The 24,307-nt window shown below is 47.3% G+C and overlaps 1 protein-coding gene across 13 annotated transcripts in view; it reads left to right on the forward strand.

Moving 5' to 3' along the window:
* Positions 1-6,730: 6,730 nt before the first annotated feature.
* Positions 6,731-24,307, forward strand: part of PCBP3 (poly(rC) binding protein 3) — a 213,837-nt gene continuing 196,260 nt past the window's right edge. For 3 of the 13 annotated variants that reach the window (XM_073804606.1, XM_033856269.2, XM_033856270.2), the window contains exon 1: positions 6,736-6,874. The gene's annotated coding sequence lies outside the window, so the exon portion shown is untranslated. Of the gene's footprint in view, positions 6,875-24,307 lie in introns of all 13 variants that reach the window. The other 10 variants (XM_073804605.1, XM_033856267.2, XM_033856268.2 and 7 more) reach the window with 6 other exon arrangements.

Consider the following 24,307-nt stretch of genomic DNA (forward strand, 5'->3'; position numbering starts at 1 on the left):
GCTAACTGGAATTGCTTGCCCAGAGGAGCTGAGCCCTTGGTTGCCTTGCTTTGACGAGCTGAGGCTGCTGCAGTCGCCCACGTATAGTTATCACACAGTCCAGACACTGAACTGGCCCCACTGGAGCAGCAAACCGAGCTCTTTGTGGCATTCAGGGCTGATTAGCCCACCTGTACAATAAGCCCATTCTCTGATTGCTTGTCCACTGGCATAAGAAGCCCAAAGTGGCCAAAAGGCAGTGGTGCTTCCCATCTAGTGGAGACCCTGGCAGAAGCACTTCCCACCACTGACCAGGGAATCAGGACTCCTAACCCAGCAGCGACAAGCAGCTCTGAACGTGCAAGCGGTCCACCGAGGGTCACAGTGAGAGGGGCCAGACTTGCTTCCGTTCCTTGGTTCCTGGAGCTCGTATTCAAGGTACTAGGGTCTCAGCACCATTTACTGACCGTTGTTACAGCACAAATCCTGCATGCTAAGGATGGTGACTGAACCCTGCAGGGTGCTGGCCGAGAGCCAGCGCCTCAGCTGAGCCATTAACAAGCCCTTCCATCCTTTGCACTAGGTTGGCTGCTTCTGAGCGATGGGCACATGGTAACACCAGAGAATTCCGGGGTCATGTGCCAGTGTTCGTGCGTGTGCTGGAGCTGTCCTCCAGGGGGCCACCCTCCACCCCGGCATGGCTGGGACTCGGGAATGTGAAAGCAGAGACCCCTCCACCTCCACCCTCAAGACCTGAGCTGGGGCCTGCAGCCCAGTGACCAAGAGTTAAGATCCTCCTCGGCAGGGAGCGAGAGTGATGGGGGCCAGGGCCTCCTGTCCATCAGCCGGGTCACCCAGCAAGGCACGGGGGAAGGGAGGGAGACCGTCCTAAGGCTTGTCTGGATGTCGGTTTTGGGTACCTGCCTTTGCACCCTGCCTGCTCAGGGAATCCCTCTGCTGCTCTGCTTCTGTTCGCATGGTCTAGCATGGACCCTGGCTGTTCATTCTGGGGGCGGCCGGCAGGGCACCCTCCAGACCTTGCGATGATTTCTTGGTGGCCTTGCCTTTGTTCGTGGGTTTGCAGACCCTCAATCCCTCACCTCCCTGCCCCCTTGGCTGGTAATTGGAAGGGGGAGCCACAGACCCCTCTGGGAGCCAGATCAGTTTGTGATCCCTGCATAGCAAGGGTTTTGTCCCCCTTAATTTAATTTTTAATGGTAATTTCTCAACTTTTACATTCTTGAACTTTCACCTTAAAATTCTCATCAGAGGTCTTTGACGGCAGGAGTAAAGTCCAACAGGGTAGAGGGCAGTGCAATTGAGAAAAGGGGACATAGCTGGAACCCTAAGAAAATTGGGACCCAAATAAAGGAAGGCTTGCGGGGCTTGGTTGAGCCTGTCCCCTCCCCCTCTTTCTGTGACACAATAGTCAACTAAACAGTTCTATGTGTTCAAATTTGTCTCCACTGATGTTAATTAGAGATGATTATTTATGTCAACAGAAAAGTTTCACGTGACCCTCAGCAAAAAAGCAGCTGATGAAGAGTCGTTTTAGAGCCGTAGGTGTATGTAGTGCGGAGACGGAGCTGTGTCTGCAGGGCCCACCCCACTGGCCGCTGGCCCAGAGATTTCCCTCCAGGCTCTTCCCCGAGCCCCGCACGGGAGGGTGCGAGCACCACTGACCGAACAAAGACAGAGCGCTCCCCTTCAGAGCCGGAGGTGCGCTCAGAGAGAAGGGGCGGGACTTCGGCTGCCACTTGCCCGCAGCTGAAAGTCTTCCGAAAATAAAGTCCGGATGACGTCACTGCTGCTCAGGGAGGTGTGTGCAGATGCGCGTTTCTTCTCAGAGGAAAAACGGGGCAAGACTCTTTTGTTTACGCAAAATATCAGAAACCTTGCAAAGGAGAAAAATAAAAGTGCGCAGCTCCGCTTGCAGTGGGGGAGGGGGCGAGGCAGCGGAGGGCCTGGGGCTGGGGGCCTACAGCAGTTCCCTCCCTTCTGCCCTGTCTCCCTCTGTCCCTCTCTGCCTGTCTCTGTCTCTCTCTGTCTCTTGTCTCTGTCTCTCTCTGCCTGTCTCCGTCTCTCTCTGTGTCTCTGGCTGTCTCTCTCTGCCGGAAGTGGCTTGTTGGCCCCAGAGCCTGTGCTCCCGAGCTGGGAGGTGCCGTGAAGAGCAGCCGTGACTCACTGGCTCTGGTGTGCAGGTCTGAGAGCACAGAGGCAGCCAGCCCAGCGCCCTGGGGGTGATGAGAGCGCTGGGTAAGCCCCCAGCCTCTGTCACAACAGACCGTGGAGCACAAACGTGCTTATTTCAGGCTAACACCCAAGCCGATGGGCTGGCGTTTCCTGTCAGGTGCAAGCGAGACCCCTGCTCACCTCCGCGGTGTGTGCCCTTCGGGGTTCAGAGCCCCTGCTTCCACGCTTGCTCTGAACCCAGCTTCCCAGCAGTGGGGTACCTTTCCATGTCCACGACACGGACAGCTGTGGCCGCCGGCCCCTTGTATCCACAGGGTCCTCTGCTGGGTGTTGTTCGGATCTGAAGGGACTGGGTCCCACGGGCACGCAGTCGCCGGGCAGCCGGTGGTTCAGGCACAGGGCAGCTGTAGGGTGTGGTCAGCTGGCCAGGCCTGAAGAGGGCGCAGTGGAGTCCTGGCGGCTGCTGCACAGGCTCGTGAGCCCTTCTCTCTCTCCTTGTGTGTCTCCCTCGGATGCTGCCTCCACGCTCCCCTCTCCCTCCCGTGCACACTTCCAGCCATCACGTCACCCGAGCTGGGGTTCCAGAGCTCTGCCTGTGGGCAGATGCGACCCTCCCCCTCTAGTTATGGGCCAGGGATGTGGCCGGGGACTGCTCAGGAGCTACTCCTTCAGCAAGCAGGTGGGGGGTGGGGGCGGGCCACAGGGCCCCCTGGATCGCCCCACCTCATAAAGTCACAGTCAGATGCTACAGCAGTGAGGTGAGGTGGGGCAGGAGAACACCTTTGATTCTACGGGGGAAGCACTTGTGTGCAGCCCGGGTGTACTCTCCTGACCAGCGCAGCTCGTGCACGGACTGGTTTACCTGCTTTACGATGTTCACTCCATCACTTGGCCATCAGAGTCACCTGTGACGCAGCCCTGCCTCCCCCAGGCGGCTTTCTTTGATGGGACAGTGGCAGACCTACAGGGCAGAAGGGCCTGGGGGTGTGGTCCTGGGAAGAGGGCCTTCTACCTCTGTGTTTGTGAAGGGGATTTTAGCGGCAACGAAAGCCTCGGTCCCGCTCAGCAAACTGTGCCCTTGTGTTCAGGCTGAGCATTGGGGGTGGTTGTGATGACCATGTGAGTTCTCGCTGGGGAAGGCCAGTGACGCCCCAGACCCACAGCAGACTCAGTTCGAACGCTCCCAACCTCTCCCCCAGGCGGGGGTGCTGGGTGTTGTGTGCGAGGCCACCCGGGAGGGGGGCGTCTATGCATCTGGGGGGACATTGGCGCAAATTACCCTAGGACTGCTTTCCGTGCTTGGCTACGTTCCCGCCCTTTTAGCCGTCTGATCTGGGCCCCCGCCCCCGCCCAGGCTCCAGCCTTGATAACGTGTCCACCCCCCCTCCCCCCACTCTCTAGTGGCAGGGGGCGTGTGACAATCAGGAAGGCCGAGTGCTGTGAGACTTCCCAGGGCCATAGATCTGACACCATTCCAAGCACATGATAATTACGCGGCCCATTCCCTCCCTGCGCCCTGTGCCCCCAACAAGACACCAGGGAGTTATTTATAAACACGGGCCCCTGGGTGTGCTTCTCTCCGAAAGTACAGCGGCAGTGACAGTGATCTAGAGGGCAGCCAACACGCACCCACACATCCGCGGTGCTGGTGGAGGGGAAGCCCCCGGAACGCACTGCAGAATTTGAGGCTGGGTGGTCCACTTCGCGGGGAGGAGGCCAGGCCTGCTCCAGGCCCTGGCCCAGCTGCTGGGGCCTGGGGGTGGAGGCTGCTCCCCTCAGCAGCCTGGCTTGCAGAGGTCTGCTAATCTATGGTAATATGCTGGCGACGTGGACTGTCTTGTGTGTCAAGGGCGGGAGCGTGAGATGAGCAGCTTTTTTCCTCCCAGGGTTGGCAGGAGCTGGAAATAATTGAAAGTTGTTAGGGTCCAACATGCTGTCCCCAAAACACTATCATTAGTTTCCTAATGACTAACTGTGTCTCAGGAGGCGATGAGGCAGCTGAGAGGCCGAGGCTCCTGGAGAGGATGGGGAAGTGGGCGGCTGGCAGCCTGTAATCTGGGGGCGCTGAGGATGCTCTGCCTGCAACCCCACCCTGCGCTGGTCTCTGAAGCAAGGTCCCAGGGTCCCTCTGGCCTCTCTGCCTACAGAGTCAAGGTGAGGCTGCCAGCCAGGGCCACCAGTCGGGACGCTGAACATCCTTCCAGGCCGGGCCTCTGGGGCTCCCTCCTCTGGGTCCGAGTCCTGACCCCATCCCTTTTGTTCACTTCCTGGAATCACGTCTTGTGGGGACAACCCGACCAGGGCCGCCACCTCTTTCTCCTGCCGCACCCCGCTCCCTACCCGAGAGTGGTCCCTCCAGAGCACACGGTTAACCATGCCTCCCTGCTGGGACAGAACGTGACAGGTGTCCCTGCATGGCCGAGACGGGCTCCTAGACCCCTGCCTCAGAGACCCCCTTCTTAGGAAGGCCTCACGCCCCAGGTGTGGCTAGCACTCCCGCTTCTCCCAGGGCTGCTGCCCTTCCGTGGACCCACCAACAGCTCTTCCACCCTCCCATCTGGGTCCTTTCTTTCTTAAAGCTTGTCTTTGAATGACAGGAGTGATATGTGAAGACAAACGAGCACACAGCTCTTCTTGACCCGCCCCCACGCTCTCACTGACTGCTGCCCTGCATCTGGGGCGGACAGCGTGAACTTTCTGAGCATAGCCCAGCTTTGCCTGCTTCTGGGTGCCAGTGGGGCCCCTTGCGTAATGTGGTGAGGCTCCAGGTGCTATGGTCACTTCCACAAAAAGAAGGGGTCATAATGGTGACCTTTTTTTTGTTTTTTTTTGCGGTACGCGGGCCTCTCACTGTTGTGGCCTCTCCCCGTTGCGGAGCACAGGCTCCGGACGCGCAGGCTCAGCGGCCATGGCTCACGGGCCCAGCCGCTCTGAGGCATGTGGGATCTTCCCGGACCGGGGCACGAACCCGTGTCCCCTGCATCGGCAGGCGGACTCTCAACCACTGCGCCACCAGGGAAGCCCCATAATGGTGACCTTTGAGTGGGTGGGCTTCCAGCGGCCCTCCTACCACCAGGTCATCAGCTCGCAAATGAGTTCACAGAGGAGAGGCCTGGGAAGTGCCTCCTGCCCCAGTCCAGGGCAAACGGGTGCCAACGGGCCCGTGAGCAGGACTGCCTGCAGAGGACCAAGCTGTGTCCCCAGGCCAGTCCCCAGGCCCTGCCCTGGCGGCCTGAGCTGTTGGGTGCTGGGGTCAGAAGTCCCTCCGTCCTGGAGATGTCTGGCCACCCGGTTGACCCTTCCTCTTCTCCAAGGCCTAAGGAGGCCGAGCAAGGCTGAGGGCCGTCCCCCTGCAGATCCAGGGAGGGGGTCCAGCTCTGGACAGGGGTTCCAGGGGAGGGCAGCATCCCAGAACCCCTGCCCGCCTCCACAGCCCGGCCCCCTGCGGCCTGTGACCTGGCTCGAGCCCTTAGAAGCTGCGCTGCAAGAAATAATCCTATGCTAAGGACAGCCGCAACGCAAGGATGGGACATTGGGGTCCAGTGCCTCGAAAATGACCGTAATAGAAACAAAACAAAGCATAACGCAGTCCGGGAGGTATAGAAAAAGGGTAACGGAACAAAAACACCCGAGACATTCTCTGTCCCCTCCGGTCACCTGCGGACAGGTGTGCTGACCGGGCACCTGCAAACATCTATGCGCAAGCCCACCGCGTCCTGGGTCTGCCCGGCGGGTAGGTGGGCATGTGCGGCCAGACTCAGGGATTCCGCAGCGCGGGAGGGAGAAGGGACACCTGCCGAGGAACCGGGACAGGTGGGGGTCCAGCCCGCGGCAGGTCGGGGGATGGCGGGGCGCAATTCCAGGCCGGGAGGACTGCCCGCTTTCACCTTCACCACGGGACCTGGCCCCCTGGGAGAAGCGGGGGAGCGGGCGCACCCCGGGCGGGTGCAGGTCAGCAGGCATCGCAGACCGTCCAGGCCACGCCCCCGACCCTGAGGGTACCCGCCCTTCCCCCACCAGTACCCTCCTCCCCCGTCCACACCTCTTCAGTCCTGGGCCACGCCCCTGGACACGCCCCCGATTAGTGGCCCGCCTCCTGCCCTGCCCCCAGTGGTGGCCTCATCCTGCCTTGCCACCCCTCCGCCCTGTTCTGGAACCCGACCCACCCCACCCCACCTGTGGACCCGCCCCTCTCCCCGCCCTCTTCCCCGCCCCGGCTGGGGACCGCCAGCTCCTGGCCCCGCCCCTTGCCGCTGACTTCCCCGCCCCGCATTGGGCTCCTCCCGGCTATGGCCCCGCCCTCTCGGTGACCCGCCCATGGCCCCGCCCCGCCCCCTCCACGCTAATTGGTTTCGTTCTGCAGCGCTTCCTGAGCTCCGATTGGCCGGGCGCGTCGCCGTTCCGCCGTTCGATTGGCCCGCTGCGCCCGCTTTCGCGAGAACCAGCTCCACGGAGGGGCGGGGTCAGCCGCGGCGCGCGGCGCGGGATTGGTCGGCGGAGCAGAGGGGGCGGGCCCGCGCCGCGCGCAGTGCCTCGCCTGGAGCGCGAGGAGCTGCTACCGCCGCCTCAGTCGCCTCAGTCGCCTCAGGCTCGGTCGCCTCAGGCTCCACCGCCGCCGGGATCGCCTGTCCCCACCCCCCAGCCCCGCCCCGGCCGCCCTCCCGCGGGCCGGCCCGCGGGCACGCCCTCTGCCGCGGGACAGGTGAGTGGTCGCGGGCAGGGCCGGGGATCGGGTGTGGGGAATCGGGGTCCCAGCCGGGGGACCGGCCGGGGTCCGGGGTCGGGGGTCGGGGTCCGGGCCGGGGTCGAGCCGGGGTCGGGACCAGGGATCGGGGCCGAGAATCGGGGGTCGGGAGTCGGGGTCGGGGTCCGGGCCGGGGATCGGGAGTCAAGCTGGGGCCCGGGCCGGGGTCGTTGTGGAGCTGGGAATCGGCGGCCCGTGGCCGGGTTCGGGGTCAGTGCCGGGCGTGGGGCGCAGGTCTCGCCCGACTGAGCCCCGCCGAGAGCCCCGAAGACCCCCGCGCGGCCCGGACAAACTTGGACGGCGGCCGGGTCGTCTGCCGGGCGGGGCGGGGCGGGGCGGGAGGCGGGGTCCGGGAGGTCCCCGCGGGACTCTGGGGCGCCCCCTCCTCAAGTTAACGCCCGGGCCGCGCTGCGAGCTCACGAAATGTTCCGAGGACGGAAACTGGACGCGGGGAGGATTTCGGAGGAAAGTGGTGAAGTGACTTCGGGCGAAACGAGGACCCTGCCTGGGCTGCCCTGTCTCCCCTCCCCCCCAATCCAGAAGTTGTAAACAAGAACCGCGCTTCCAGAAGCAGGGGAGTTAACGCTTGCCTGTCAGTAGACGTCCGCCACGGTTCTGCTCTGGACTTTATGGGGCTTACATTTCAAAACGGTTGAAGTTTAGTCGCGTGAGGCTGAGGAGAGATTTGGGGGAAAGCACGTCGTCGGCGCTCGGCTCGGGGCGGGCGGGACGCAGGGGAGGGGCGCGCGGAGGGCGGGGGCGGCGTCCGGGACCACGGCGCCCGCGGCAGCAGGAAGGGGTTCCGTGCGGACGCGCTTTGTGTCCTTTGCCCACACTCCCGGCATCTGCCCCCTTGACTAGTGTCTGCGTCTCTCTGCGACCCCGTGTCGAAGCCAGGAGCGGGTTAGATGGGGCGGGTGCGTGCTCCTCTCGTCAGTTACTGCATTTTCTTCTTTTATTAGGGGGCGAGTCGGAAGGTGTTTCTTATTGTTCCCAGAAGTGTTCCGCTCTGGCAGTATTGTTTGCTGAGAGTGTTTATTTTTTTCTTTTTGCCCGGTGGCGTTTCTACTTTTTTTCTCCTTACTACTCTCAAGTATATAACTTGCGTAGCAGATTAGCAAGTTAACAAAAAGCCAGGTCTTAACACCTCGTGCCTAGGGTTGATTACCTTCCTCCCGCCTTCCTCTGAGGCAACGCGGACTTCTGGGTCTCTTAGGCTCTGCGTGTGAGCTAACAGCACTCCGGGGTGATGAGGATTTATGCTGCGTAATTCACGAAGAAGAATGCTAGGGTAGCGGGGCCTTGATGACAGACCTTTCCGGACTAGACAGGGTAGTAAACAGACCTTCCAGTTCACACCAGTCCTCTGGCACAGGCACGCCCATATCCTTCCGAAATTTAACTTGCTGTCAGCGGGTGAACTGTTGCCCCTGTTCTGTTCTTTGAACTTGGCTTTAGAATTGGGAACCAAAGGAAGTGTGCAAAGGTGCTTTCCTATTGAAGAAAACTGATTTCCAGTCCCCTCGTGCACGAGAACAACTCATCATCTTAAAACGTCTCAGAGATGTGCCTTTTGGCCCAGAGACTGTTTGCAGAACAGTGACACTCTGGAGTGATTGTTGACAAGATCCAAAGTGATCTCATTGATCCTCCCGTCAGGGGAGCTGGAGTAGTTGTGGGTAGTGTGTTCAGACTTGGAGATCCACCAGAAATGGAGGGGTCTTCGAATACAAGTGCAGTCTGACTGACTGACTGACTTTGGTCACTTCTGAGCACTGACGTTTCTCTCTTGTATGTAGGTGCTGTTATTTACACCGTGAAATTTCATTACAAGCGTGTTAGAATTTATATAACTTCATGCATTTTCTTAGTTAGTACTCAATATTATAAGGTTTTGAAAAAAGGTTTGATGGTAAAAGGAGTTTTTTGGGTTTTTTTTAACTGAAAAGATTGGATATCCTGTGTAGAATTCAGGGCTTTGGGATTGGTATTGCCACAGGTGGTGCTGATTAGTGGTGATATTGACCTTCAGAACATCTCTCTTCCAGATATCTTTATTAATACTCAGACTTGGAGAAAATACACAGTTTTATGATTACATTTTTAAAAGTATTTATGAGAAAATTTCACCACATGGGCTCATTTTATTAGATGTTTAGAAAGAAGCTATTTTTTTCCTCTGATGTTCAGGGGAGGCTGAGAGCATGCCGTGTTTATATTTGCAGAAATTCTGTGAGGTCCTTGGAACAATCTAGCCATTCAAGGCTGGACACTGTTTCTGTTTCAACAATTTCAGTTTCTGGACCTGTAGCCATGTGTCAATGGCAGAGTCATTCCTATTTTCACAGAAATCCCAGGGCTTTATTGTAAAAGTGATCACTGAAGCAGATCTTGGAAGATGAAAGTTGTACAGACCTTTGGCGAAGAAGGCTGTCCTTTGGGCCATGACAAAGAAAAATACCTGCTCATGTATTGGAGTCACTCCCACATTGAACATTAGGATGAATACTGTAGATTTTTGGGTGGCTCTGGTGTCTCTTAGCTCTCAGCTCTTGCTGCAAGGACTCTTAACAAGCATCCTGGGTCCACTGTCCATGGTGCTGAATATGTGTCGTTTATTTCTGTTTTCCCGTCTCAAATTTCCTTTCCAGTGTGAGAGTAGTTTTTGAAGTTTTAAAATGAATTTCAGAATTCACACTTTTAAAGAAGAGTTGAGCAAGGGAATTCTATTGAACCTGAATGGAAGCATGCCTTTTAAGAACTCAAGGCATGTTAGTAATATCTCTCTTTTTTTCTAAAGTGCATAATTGTGCTGAGTCAACATTTACTTTTCTTTGCTTAGTCTCCTTCACCCCAGGTGAGAATTTTCTTGCTGGAGTATGGACATCAAATAACAAACCACTGAAATTAAACGAGACCCTGTTTGCTTAACTAACACCCTCTTTAAAAACGTGCTCTTTATTATAGCATGTACATATATTTGTACGTAGAGGCAATTTGTTTTCCCCTAAACAGGGTAGATTGTAACATCCCTCAGCATCACTGGCATGGTGCTTCCCAGCCTTCCTGGAGAGGGACTGGAGCCCTCTGAGAATGTGGGAGGGCTGACGGGCAACTGCCAGGCCCTCGTGCTGCGCTGGAGCAGCATCTACTCTCTTGCCTGTAATTTTGAGTACATCTTTGTAAATCATCTTAGATAAATCCTTTATTTCTCTTGAGGTGGTCTTTTACTTTAGAGTTGCCCCACAGGTTAGCAATAAAAAATAATGGCTGTCCCTTGTGGTACAGAGATTTTTCCATGTGATAGTAAATTGTGCATCAAACGAAGCAGTGGATTGTTGAGGTGTTTTTGTCATGAACATCTGGAATAGTTCTTTGGCCCTGTTAGCTGTACACTTAACCCAGGTTATTCTTTGACATCTGTTTTGTTGAGAGAGACCCAGGGCAGCTTCTTTCTGCCTCCTTTAAGTTTCAGAAATACTCCCTGAGTGCTACTGTTTCCCAGGCCCTGTGCTATGATCTGGGAACCCACAGGGGAATGAGACAGCGTTCATATCATCGAAGAACTCACCACTTTGGACTGAGGAAAGGACATGAAAATAGATGATTACAGGGGGCCACACTCAGTGCAGCAATTGGGATATACAGAACGTTGGGTTGGTGTGTTGAGGGGAGGTGACTCATTTAGGCTGGGAATCAAAGAAGGCTTCAGAGAGGAGGTGGCCTTTGGGCTGAGCCCTGGAGTTTGGGTTGTAATTGTTTGGGCATGGATGGGCACACACTGATTAGAAAAAGGCCAGAAGGTTGGTGTCGTTGGAGGACAAGGTGTATGGTGGTGCTGAGGCTGGAGGTGTGGGGGACACTGTGAAAGGGTTGGGACTCTGCTAGAGGTATGGGGTGGGGGGTAGAGTTGAGGAGAGGTGTGGTAGGCACAATAATGGCTTCCCAAAGCTGTCTACATCCTAATCTCCAGAACCTGTGGACATTTTACATGTCAAAGAGGATTTAAGGTGGCAGTTGGAATGAAGATTGCTAATTAGTTGATTTTAAAACAAAGAGATTATCCTGGATTGCCCAGGTGGGTCCATAGTTATCACAAGGGTCATTAAATGTGGAAGAGGGATGCAGAAGAGTCAGTGTCAGAGTGATGTGAAATGAGGAGGACTCTACTCCTCATTGCTGGCTTAGAAGGTGGAAGGGGTCATGAGCCAAGGAATACAGGCAGAGCCTCCAGAAGCTGGAAAAGACGAGAAAATGGGTTCTCCAGCCAGGCCTCCAGAAAGGAACACAGCTATGCTGACACCTTGATTCTAGCCCAGCGAGACCTGTGTCTGACTTCTGACTTCCAGAACTGTAAGATAATTAATTTGTGTTGTGTTCAACCATTAAATTCAATGGAAAGGTTTTTAGAGCAGCTGAGGAAACTGATGTAAGTTGGGACTCTGCTCTAGAAAGTTTTAGCTGGTGAAATTTAAGGAAGAAGTAACATGTTCAGATTGGCTGTAGAAGATAACTGATGCAGGTGCTATTTATGAGGAAGTTGCCCTAAGTAAGCACGGTTCTGATCCCCAGTTTCATCTCCTGACAAGACTGGCTTCTGACATTGACTTACCTGGCCTGAGTCCCAGTTGAAGTTTTCCTGTAAGCAGCCTGTCAGCCTCCACCCCTGCTAATCGCCATGTCCCACTGGTCCACTCTTCTGTGCTGCGTACTCAGGGGAGAGTGGATCAGGTATACATCTACACATGGGATTGTGGGGTCATAGGGCAGGCCCAGTTCCAACCTCAGCTGTTAAAGTATTTTCCAAAGGTTTGTTTCTTCACATCCTTGCTAATCCTTTATACATTCAGATGTTTCATTGTTGTCAGTTGAGTAGATATAAAATATCTCACTGTTTTAATTTATATTTCCTTGATTACTAGTGAGTTTGAGGATTTTTTTTACCCATTTATTGGCCACTTGGCTTTTCAAGTCTATAATTGGTATTCTTATATTGTTTGTCTGTTTGTTGCCTGGGTTGTTCCTTTTATAGCTTTTTAGATGTTCTTTATATATTCTGGATTCTATTTGTGTCCTGTTTTTTATCCTTTTAAAATTGCTATTTTGATGAACAGATGTTTAATTTTAATGTAGTCAGATTTATCAATCTTTTTCTTATTGTCTGTGGTTATTAAATCTTATTTAAGAAATCCTTTGTTACCCCATAGTCATAAGATATTCTCCTCTTAAAATTTTAAAAGAAATATTTTCTCTTCATATTCTACTTTGAACTTACTTTTGTGTGAGGCATGAGGTAGAGCTATGATTTTAGATTTTTTCCAAATGCATAACCAATTCTACCAGTACTATTTATTGAGTACCATCCTTTCCCCAGTGATCTGCAGTGCTGCCTTTGAAACATACCAGACCTCACAAATGTGTGGATCTGTTTCTAATTTCTCCAAGTAAATAGTGATGATTTCATTTCCTCCTTCCTAGTCCTTAAATCTTTTATTTTATTTTTTATTTTGTCTTATTCCCTTTGTTTGGACCACTAGACAAAGTTGCATAGAAATTGTGGTAAGGCTATCCTAATATTGTTTTTCACTTTAAAGGCAATGTTTTCAAAGCCTTAAATTTGAAGTTTGCTATATATTGGTAGATTCCTTTTACTAGGTTAAGGATGGTCTTATCTACTAATCGCTTGATAAAAGATTTTTTAAAGTCATTAATAGATTCTTAATTTTATCAAATGATTTCTTTACCTATTTAGATAATTTTGCATCTTTTCTTCTTTGAACTCTGAGGTGAAATACTTTAATCTTCTATTTTTGAACCATCATTGATTTCTTGGGATAAACTCTACTTTGTCATGATATACTACATTTAAAACTTATTATTGGATCCCATATGGTAATAGTTCACTTTTGATTTTGGCATATATTTTCATAAGAAGTATTGACTAATAATCTTTTCTTGGATCGCTCTTAATCAGGTTTGGTAGCACTATGATGCTTCATCATCTCTAATCATTTCCGAAAGGGAGGGGTGTTTGTCCCTTGGAAGTTTGGCAGTATTGCTTCTTCACTGCTCTAGATCCGGACCCTTTTAGGACATGGATTAACATTGCAGTTAATCACTTTAGAAGCTGGTCCATTCTGCTCACGTTTCTTTGGCTGGAGGGAGTCATTCTGGACATGCCTAGTTTCAAATGGGGCAGGGAGGTAGAGTCTTCCATGTTCTGGAAGTTTAGGACCACTGGATACTGGTAAATATTAGTAATATTTACCACACTAGAGAGGCGAAGTGATGTCAGTGCTACTGAATTAGCCAAAATTAAAGCTGTCTTCCTCTCTAGGTCTTGTTCGTAGTTTTTGCAACTATGTTGTCTATCAAGGGACCGGTTAGAATATGAAGCTAGACATCATATTTGTTTGTGTTTCTTTTGAACAAACCGTCCTGCTTACTTCCTCCAGAACCCACCTTGGGAATTCCTGCCTCTCCACCTCTCCTTATTGCAGAGGAAAAGTCTCCCTTTCTCATTCCTTCCCACGGATCTAAATCTCAACCATCCTTCAAGGCTGGCACAGGACCTGCTGAAGTTCTCTACATGAGCCCTGACTTGTGGTGAATGCTCCCTTCACTTTTTACAGTACTGTCCTGCCTCAGAGGTGCAGAGGGCAGGGTTCAGTTGCGTTTATGAGTGGTTGGTTGATCAGAAGAGTCTTCACATCCAAGTGTAAGCTTCCCTCCTTTGTCTGAGCTCTGCACTGGGAAGCTAGGTAAAGTGGAAAGACTGTATGAATGAAGTTGACCCCACTGTGATCCCCTCCTCCTAGTATTCATGCCCTTGTATAATAACCCCATCCCCACTGAGGTGGAACCTGGGATGTGCTTCTAACTAGTAGAATGAGGCAAAAGTGATGGATGTCAATTCCATTATTCCATCTTGCTAGAAACTAGAGATTCTCTTTGCTGGCTTGAGTAAGTGCCTCTAGGAGCTGAGGGCGACCTCCAGAGACAGCCAGTAGGGAGCAGGGGCCCCCAGTCCTATAGCAGGGAAACAGCTGCCAGCAACCCGAGTGAGCTCGGAAGCAGATTCTCCCCCAGTTAAGCCTGCAGATGAGAATATCGTCCAGCCAACGCCATGACTGCAGCCTTATGAGACCCTAAGCAGAGGACCCAGTTAAGCCTGTTCAGACTCCTGACCTACAGAAACTGTGAGATAATAAACGTGTTTTAAGTTGCTAAGTGTGTGATGGTTTGTTACGCAAATGTAGAAGGGCAGTGTACCAAATCTGTACTGACCTCCCAGCTACCCTCACTAGAAGTGGGTTTAGGCTGATGAAGGTTGTTTGAATCTATTTGAGATACAGGCAGAAAGTATAAAGTACAAAATAAACATCATCTATAATCTTACCACTCAAGGATTGCCAATTTTTTTCCTACTTTTATATGTGTATGATATGTATTTCCTAAAGGTGGGATTCATTCCATAATATGTTTTATAAACAACTTTTTTGCTTTGTAGATAGTGAGCATTTTTTGTGTCATCATATTCTTCTAAAATATGATTTTGAATGGCTGCATAATATTCCAGTGGGAATCCCAGTTTATTGAACCTCTTTCCTATAGCTGGACATTTACTGTAATAAATAATGCTTTAATAAGTATCCTATACAAAACTCGTGGTGTGTATCACCAATTACTTCTGAAAGATACATTTCTAAAGGCAGAATTTTCATGTCAAAACTTGTAGGTGTTTTTAAGCTTTTTGATATTTGACCATCCAGCTTCCAGTGTTTCTTTTAAAAGGCTACAACTCAAGCATCTGCTTCTGTAACTCACCAGGTTGCGATAGGACAGAACTATTGATTTTTGAGCATTTAGATTCTTGTTTTCTTAACCCTGTTTGCAAAGTGCTTTTAAATTATTCATTAAAGTGCAGTATTCTATTTATAGACATATTTGTGTATGAGATCGCTCCCTTAATGTCTGGGCAAAAAGCCTATGAATTGCTATTATCACATCCCTATCTTTGTAAATCCTTTGTAAATCCTTTTCTACTCCTATCCACCCTTTCTTTGTTTTCAACCAGATAGAGACACTGAAACATGTAAGGTCTTATAGCTCTGATGGTTACTCAGATGAAATGGCTGTTCTGAATGAGCCCTTGTTCTTCTCACCATTCTTTAAGTAGTTGACTTCAAAAAGATGAGAGATCAGAAGAATATTAATTATTAATTCAAAATATTTTTTTCCTGATTCATAAAATAATGAGTGCTTATTTAGAAATTTTATAAAATAAAGATTAACATCAAAAGCAGAATAAAAATCTTTAATTCCGCCACCCACAGATGACCACTATATAAACATAACTTGTTCATACTAGCCTGTTCTTATAGTGTATTGATTAGATTCTGATGACTAATATCTTAGGGGGAATTTTTGAGTCAATGTCTATGAGTAAAATTGGCCCATAATTTTCCTGTAGCTGTTCACTGTCTAATTTGAGATGAATGCCTACTTTATTAATTTGAAGCTTTTATCTTTTACTAATAATGTGCATTTAAGGTGGTACATTTCCTTATAAATAATGCTTCAGCTGTATCATACAGGGTTTGACTTGAGGTATTTTCAGTACTATTTAATATATGCTACGCACTAAATTGTTCCTCCCTCAAATTCCTATGTTGAAGCCATAACCCCCAAAGTCATGGTATTTGGAGATGGGGCCTTTGGGAGATAATTAGGTTTAGGTGAGGTCATGAGTGTGAGGTTCTTATGACGGGATTAGTGCCTTATATGAAGAGACCAGAGGGCTTGCTCTCTTACTCTCTTTCCTTGCCATGTGAGGACACAGGAAGAAGGCAGCCATCTGCAAGGCCAGGAAGTGGGCCCTCACCAGAACCTGACCATGTGAGCACCCTGCTCTCAGACTTCCCAGCTTCCAGAACTAAATGAGAAATAAATGTCTATTGTTTAAGCCACCCAATCTATGGTATTTTGTTATAGCAGGCTGAGCTAAGACAGTAATTGCCATTATGATATTTTTCTTTGATTTGTAGGTCATTTAGAAGAATATTTTAAAATTTCCAGACATATGCATGTTTCTTATTTTATTCTTTTCCATCACAATTGCATTGCCCAAAGATCTTGCTCTTTATTTTAATCGTTTGAAATTTGCTGATGTGCCTTATAGCAGAATATGGTGTATAGGTTTTCTCACATGTTCCTGTGTGCTTGTAAAGAATTTAGGTTCACTGTTCTGTATATTCTGTTCCGCTAACTTGATAAGCATATTACTCAGGTCTTCTGTTTTTTACTATTTTTTTGTCTGGTTGTTATATCCATTACTAAGATAATTACACACTTTCATTATGATTATGGATTTGTCTTATTTCTTTTTCAGTTCTGTCAGTTTTTATTTATATACTTTGAGACCATGTTATCAGGGGAATGCAAATTTAAAATTGTTATGTCTTCCTGCTGAATTCAAACTTTAATTATTATGTGTGGTTCTCTTTATCTCCAGTAATGTATCTTTGCCTTTATGGTGTAATTGTCTGATGCTAATATAGCCACACCAGATTGCTTTAGGCTCATATTTGCATGATATCTTTTTTTTTAATCATTTTACTTTCAGCCTTACTATAGTTTTATACCTTAGATATGTCTCTTGTAAAGATTATACAGTTAGACTTTTTTCCATCCAATCTGATAATTTTTGCCCTCTAATGGGAACATTCAACTCATTTACATTGAATGTAATTACTGATCTATTTGAGTTTAAATCTACAAACCTATTGTATGACACTCTTGTCCTACATTTTCTGTGTTTATTTTCTCTCTTCTCTTGTATTATTTGAAACTAGTATTATGATTTTAAAAAATCATTCTACTTTTCCACTAGTTCTAGTACATTGGAGGTTATATTCTATTTTTCTTTCTTTTTGTGGTTACCATGTAAATTAGATAAGGTGTTATTAACTTATCCAGATAATGCCATTATACCTTCTTCCCGGACCATGCAGAGATCATTTTCTTAGAATACTTGAACTCCATTCACCCCTCCAGATTTATGTGTGATTGTAACTGTATATTTTAATTCTGTATGCTCTTTTCTTTCTTTTTTTTTTTTTTTTGCGATACGCGGGCCTCTCACTGTTGTGGCCTCTCCCGTTGCGGAGCACAGGCTCCGGACGTGCAGGCTCAGCGGCCATGGCTCACAGGCCCAGCCGCTCCGCGGCATGTGGGATCTTCCCGGACCGGGGCACGAACCCGTGTGCCCTGCATCGGCAGGCGGACTCTCAACCACTACGCCACCAGGGAAGCCCTGTATGCTCTTTTTAAACTCAACTAAGTAATATTAACTGTGTTAGTATTGGGACTTTCCCAGTGGTCCAGTGGTTAAGACTCTGTGTTTCCACTGCAGAGGGTGCAGTTTCGATCCCTGGTGGGGGAACTAAGATCCCACATGCCGTGCAGCATGGCCCCAAAACAAACAAACAAACAAAAAACCACAAACAACAAAAACCAAACACAAAACAGGGTTACTATTTAACATGCTGGCAGTGTTCATTTAGATTTATTCACATCTTATCCATTCTTTGCTTTTCATTGCTCTCTGACACTTCTGAACTCCATTTTGGGGTCATTTCCCTTCTACCTGAAGAGGCTTCTTTAGAAATTCCATTTTTGCTCATCAGCTGGTAGTACATAGACACTCTTGATTTTTTTCTAAAAGTATCTTGATTTCACTTTTTTTTATTTTTAAAATTCCTTTAATTTACTTAAAAATTTTCGGGATATAGTTTACATGCCATAAAATTCACCTTTTTAAAGTTTAGATTCAGTGGTTTTGGTATATTTACAAGGTTGCATTACAAGGTTGTGCAACCATCATCACTACCTAATTCCAGAGCATTTTTATCACTTAAAAAGAAACCTCATACCTCTTAACAGTCACTCCCCATTCCTCCCTTCTCCCAGCCCCTGGAAGCCACTAATCTACTTTCTGTCTGTAAGGTTTTGCCTGATATGTACTTTTCACGTGAGTGGAGTTGTAAATATGTTGCCTCTGGTGCCTGGCTTTTCACTTAGTATAATAATGTCAAGGTCCATCCATGGTCCACCGTAGATGTATCAGTACATTCCTGTTTATGGCTGAATAATATTACACTGTATGGATATATCACATTTTGCTTATCCTCAGTAGGTAGACATTTGAGTTTTTTCTGTTTTTTTGTCTGTTATGAATAATGTGCTCTCAGCAGTCATGTACAAGTTTTTGTATGAATACATGTTTTCAGTTCTTTTGAGTATATACTTAGGAGTGAAATTGCTGGGTCAAATAATAACTCTATGTTTAACTTTTTGAATAACTGCCAAACTGTTTTCCAAAGATGCTGTACCATTTTACATTCCCACCAGCAATGCATAAGGGTTCCAGTTACTTTGCATCTTCACCAACACTTATTTTCAGTTTTTTGATTATTGCCATCCTAGTGGGTGTGAAGTAGTATCTCCTTGTGGTATTGATTAGTATTTCCCTAAAGACTGATGCTTTTGAGCACCTTTTCGTGTGCTTATTGGCCATTTGTATAGCTTCTTTGGAGAAATGTCTATTCAGATCCTTTGGCCATTTTAAAATTGGATTGTCTTTTTATTGTTGCGCTGTAAGAATTTTTTATATATTGTTTACCAATCCCTTATCAGATATATGATTTGCAGATATTTCCTCTCCAACTATGAGTTGCCTTTTCACTTTCATGATAGTGTCCTTTGATGCACAAAAGGTTTTAATTTTCATGAAGTCCAATTTATCTATTTTTTCTTTTGTTGCTTGTGCTTTAGGTGTTATATTTAAGACAACGTTGCCTAATCCCAAGTCACAAAGATTCACGCCTGTGTTTTCTTGTAAAGTTTTAGCTCTTAAAGTTAGGTCTTTGATACATTTTGAGTAAATTTTTATATATGGTATGAGGGAGGAGTTTCTGTATGTGGCTGTCCAGTTGTCCTAACACCATTTGTTGAAAAGACTGTTTCCTCAGTGAATGGTCTTTTAACACCTTTTTTGAAAATCCGTTGACCATAAAATATGGGTTTATTTCTGGACTCTCAGTTTGATTCCATCCATCTATATATATCTATCGTTATGCCAAAACCACACAGTCATGAGTACTGGAGCTTTGTGGTAAGTTTTGAAATTGGGAGGTGGGAGTCCTCCAATTTTGTTGTTCTTATTTAAGATCGTTTTGGCTATTTCTGGTCCCTGGCATTTCCATATGATTTTTAGGATTAGCTTGTCAATTTCTGCATAAAAGGCAGCTGAAATTTTGGTAAGGATTGCGTTGAATGTGTAGGTCAATTTGGGAATATTGCCATCTTGACAGTATTAAGTCTTCCAATCCATGAACGTGGGATTTATTAGCTGCAATAGCTTTTTGTGGATTCTGAAGGTTTTCTATGTATATATAGATAATTTTACTTCTTCCTTTCTAATCTGGATGCCCTGTATTTTTTTTTTTTTTTTGCGGTACGCGGGCCTCTCACTGTTGTGACCTCTCCCATTGTGGAGCACATGCTCCAGACGCGCAGGCTCAGCGGCCATGGCTCACTGGCCCAGCCGCTCCGCGGCATGTGGGATCCTCCAGGACTGGGGTACGAACCCGTGTCCCCTGCATCGGCAGGCGGACTCTCAACCACTGCGCCACCGGGGAAGCCCTGGATGCCCTGTATTTTTATTCCTTGTGTAATTGCCCTGGTTATAACTTCTAGTATAATGTTGAATTGTTCTGGCAAAGGTGGACACCCTTGCCTTCTTCCTGATCTTAGGGGGAAAGCTTTCAGCCTTTCACCATTAATTATGTTGTTAGCTGTGGATATTTGTAGATGCCCTTTATTAGGTTGAGGAAGTTTCCTTCTATTTTTATTTTGTTGAATTTTTTTTAATTGTTCTTGTCAGATGCTTTTTCTAAATCTACTGAGATGCTTTTTCGAAATCTGCTGAGATGCTTTTTCTAAATCTACTGAGATGACCATGTGGTTTCTGTCCCTCATTAAGGTGGTGCATTACATTGACTGATGTTCATGTGTTGAACCAACCTTGCCTTCCTTAGATAAATCACAGCTGGTCATGGTGGATAATCCTTTTTATATACAGTATTGCTCGACTTAGTTTGTTATGGTTTTGCTGAGGATTTTTGCATATGTATTCTTGAAGCATATTGGTACTTAGTTTTCTTTTCTTGTGATATCTTTGGTTTTGATATCAGGATTGTATTGGTCTCATAATGAATTGGGAAGTGCCCTTTTCTACTTTCTGGAAGAGTCTGTGAAGGATTGGTGTTCATTCTTCTTTAAATGTCTGACAGAATTCACTAGTGAAGCCATTTGGTCCTGACTTTTTATTGGGAAAAGTGGGAAGTTTCTCAATTTCTAAGACAAAGTCTTTACCTCTTTTAGGTCTATTCAGATTTTTTATTTCTTGTTGAATCGGTTTTGATAGTTTTTGTCTTTCTAGGAATTTGGCCATTGCACCTAGGTTATATAATTTGTTGGCAAACAATTGTTCATAATATTTCTTAATGATCCTTTTTATTTCTGTAAGGTTCTTAATTTCATTTCTGATTTTAGTAACTTAAGTCTTCTCTGTCTTTTTCTTGGTGCATATGGTTAAAGGTTTTTTCTTTTTTTATATCTTTTCATAGAACCAACTTCTGGTTTCACTGTTTTTTTTCTCTATTGTTTTCTGTTTCCTTATTTCATTTATTTTTGCTCTAATACTTGTTTTTTCCCTCCTTCTGCTTGCTTTAGATTTAGTTTGTTCTTTTCTAATTTCTTAAGGTGGAAGGTTAGGGTATTGATTTGAGATATTTATTCCTTTTTAATATAGCTATTTACACCTATAACTTTCTCTAATCACTACTTTCGCTGCCTACCATATGTTTTGGTATGTTGTGCTTTCATTTTCAGTCATTTCAAAGTATTTTATAATTTTCTTTGTGCTTGCTTCTTTGATTCCTTGGTTATTTAGGAGTGTGTTGTTTAATTTCCACAAACTTGTGAATTTTTGTTTGTGTTATTAACTTCTGAATTTCTTTCCCTTGCCATCAGAGAACATACTTTGTATGATTTCAATCCTTTAAAATACTGAGATTTGTTTTTCTAGTGTAACGTCTGGTCTCTCCTGGAGAATGTTCCATGTGTACTTTAAAATAATGTGTTTTGAAAGCTTGGCCAAGATAGTGGAGTAGGAAGACCCTGAGCTCACCTCCTCTCATGGGCACACCAAAATTACAACTACTTACAGTGCAACTATTTATGAGAAAGACTGAAATCTACCAGGAAAGATCTTCTACAACTAAAGATATAGAGAAGGAACCACAATAAGATGGGTAGGAGGGATGGAGTTGCAGTATAGTCAAGACCCATACCCCTGGATGGAGGACCCATGAAAGGGAGAATAATTACAATTTCAGAGGTTTTCCCCAAGGTATGAGAGGTCCAAGTGCCACATGGGGCTCTCCATCCTGGGGGTCTTGTATCAGGAAGACAAGCCCCCAGAACGTTTGGCTTTGAAGGCCAGGGGGCTAACTTTTGGGAGAGCCAGAGGGCTGCAGGAAACAGAGACTCCACTCTTAAAGGGTGAACACAAAATCTCATATGCCCTGGGACCCAGGGCAGAAGCAGTAATTTGAAAGGAGCTTGGGTCAGACCTACCAACTGATCTTGGAGAGTCTCCCAGAGAGGCAAGAGGCAACTGGAACCCACCCTGGGGACATAGACAATGGAGGCAACCATTTTGGGGAGCTTGTTCTACCACCTGGACACTGCTGCTGGCAAGTACCATTTTGGAATCCTCTCTCTGGCTTATTAGCCTTGAGACCCAGCCCCACCCATGCCCACCAGCCTGTAGGTACCAGGGGATACCTCAGGCCAAGCAAATAGCTGGATGGGGACACAGCCTCATCCAATAGCAGGCAGACTGCCGTAAGACCCCCCTGAGCCCACAGTCTCCCTTGGATATTGCCCTGTTCACCAGAGGACCCAGGACCCAGCCCAACACACTGGTGCATAGGCACTAGACTCTGGCCCTGTAGCCAGAGAACCTGGGACCCAGCTCTACCCACCAGTTGGCAGGTACCAGCTCCAGAAACCCCTGGGCCCCAGCCCTGCCCATCAGCAGGAAGACACTAGCACCAAGACCACCACAGCCCTGCAGCCTGCCATGGCAGGATCCAGCCGTCCCACAAGCAGGCTGGCACCAACCCTGGGACCCACTGAGCCCCTGCCCTGCCTACCAGCAGGCCAAAACCAGCTCTGAGACACTTTAGGTCCCTCAGGATCTGGCCCTACTTACCAGAAGGCCTACACAAACTTCGGGATACCCTGTACTCTGCAGCCAGGTGTATCAGGAACTGGCCCCACCAACCAGTGGTCCAAAACCAGCTCTGGGACCCCTGGGCCATGAAACTAGACCCTAGGACCTAACACTGTCTGCCAGTGGGCCAGCACTAGCCCCAGGACCTGGCTTCACCCACCACTGGGCAGGCACCAGCCCCAGGAATTCCTGGATTCTAACCCCACCCGTCAGCGGGTGGACACTAGATCTGGGGGGGCCTGCCCCACAAGCACACACCCCAGAACCCACCAGTGAGCCAGCATTAGCCCTGGGAACCCCCTGGTTTCTGCAGCCATCTGCCTTGTGACCTGGCCCCACCAACCAGTGGCTGCCAGCCTTTGCACTAGGCAGGGCCTGGCAACCAACCACAGTGGGGGTCACCATGTCTACCAGACCACCCACAGTAGTCAGCCCACCACAACAGAAGGATCCATGTAACACACTGGGGGCAAATCTAGATCATATAGCTCTGTTCACCAGAAGGGAGTCTTCTGCTGTGACGCATAGGACGTATCACATCTCCAAGGTTGGGAAAAGTAAAAACAGAAAATTAGGCGGAATGAGGAGACAGAGGAACATGTTCCAAACAAAGGAACAAGATAAAACCCCAGAAGGAGAACTAAGTGAAGTGGAGATGAGCAGTCTACCTGATAAAGAGTTCAAATAATGATCACAAAGATGATCAAAAAACTTAGGAGAAGAATGGATGAGGAGAGTGAGAAGTTAGAAGTTTTTAACAAAGAGTTAGTAAATATAAAGAACGACAAAGCAGAGATGAAGAATACAATAACAGAAATTAAAAATACACTAGAAGGAATCAACAATAGTTTAAATGATATAAAGGAATGGATGAGCAAGCTGGAAGACAGAGTATTGGAAATCACTGAAGCTGAATGGAAAAAAGAATAAAAAGAAGTGAAGAAAGTTCAAGAGACCTCTGGGACAACATCAAATATAGTAACATTCACATTATAGGAGTCCCAGAAGGAGAAGAGAGAGAGAAAAGGTCAGAGAACATACTTAGAGACAAAATAGCTGAAAACTTCCCTGACTTGGGAAAGGAAACAGACGTCCAGGTCCAGGAAACACAGAGAGTCCCAAGCAGGAGCAACCAAAAGAAGATCACACCAAGACACATTGTAATTAAATTGGCAGAAATTAAAAGGAAGAGAATATTAAAAGAAACAAGAAGGGAAAAGCAACAAGTTAAGTACAAGGGAACTTTCGTAAGACTATCAGCTGACTTTTTAGCAGAAACTTCAGGCTAGAAGGGAGTGGCATGATATATTTAAAGTGATGAAAGGGAAAAACCTACAACCAAGAATACTTACCTGACAAGGCTTTCATTCATTTTGATGGAGAGATAAAAAGTTTACAAACAAGCAAAAGCTAAAACAGTTCATCACCACCGAACCAGCTTAACAAGAAATGTTAAAAAGACTTCTTTAAGCAAAAAAGAAAAGCCCACAACTAGAAACATGAATATTACAAAAGGAAAAATCTCATTGGTAAAGGCAAAAATACAATATAGGTAGTAAATCAACCATGTACAAAGCTAGTAGGAAGGTTAAAAGACAAAAGTTGTAAAATAGTCTATATACACAATAAGTAGTTAAGGGATACACAAAATAAAAAGATGTAAAATATGATATCAAAACCAACAATCATAGGGCAAGAGGAGTAAAAATGCAGGGTTGTTAAAATGCATTTGAACTTAAGAGATCAGCAACTTAAAATATGTTAAGCAACTTAAAATCATATATGTATAGCTGTATATAAACCTCCTGTAACCACAAACCAAAAATCTGTAATAGATAGACACACACAAAAGAGAAAGCAATCCAAAAATAACACTGAAGATATTCACCAAGTCACAAGGGAAGAGAGCAAAAGAAGAAGAAAGGAACTACAAAAACAACCTCAAAATGACTAACAAAATGGCAATAAGTACATACCTATCAGTAATTACTTTAGATGTAAGTGGACTAAATGCTCTAATCAAAAGA

This window comes from Tursiops truncatus, chromosome 4, assembly GCF_011762595.2.
Source record: "Tursiops truncatus isolate mTurTru1 chromosome 4, mTurTru1.mat.Y, whole genome shotgun sequence".
Classification (NCBI taxonomy): domain Eukaryota; kingdom Metazoa; phylum Chordata; class Mammalia; order Artiodactyla; family Delphinidae; genus Tursiops; species Tursiops truncatus.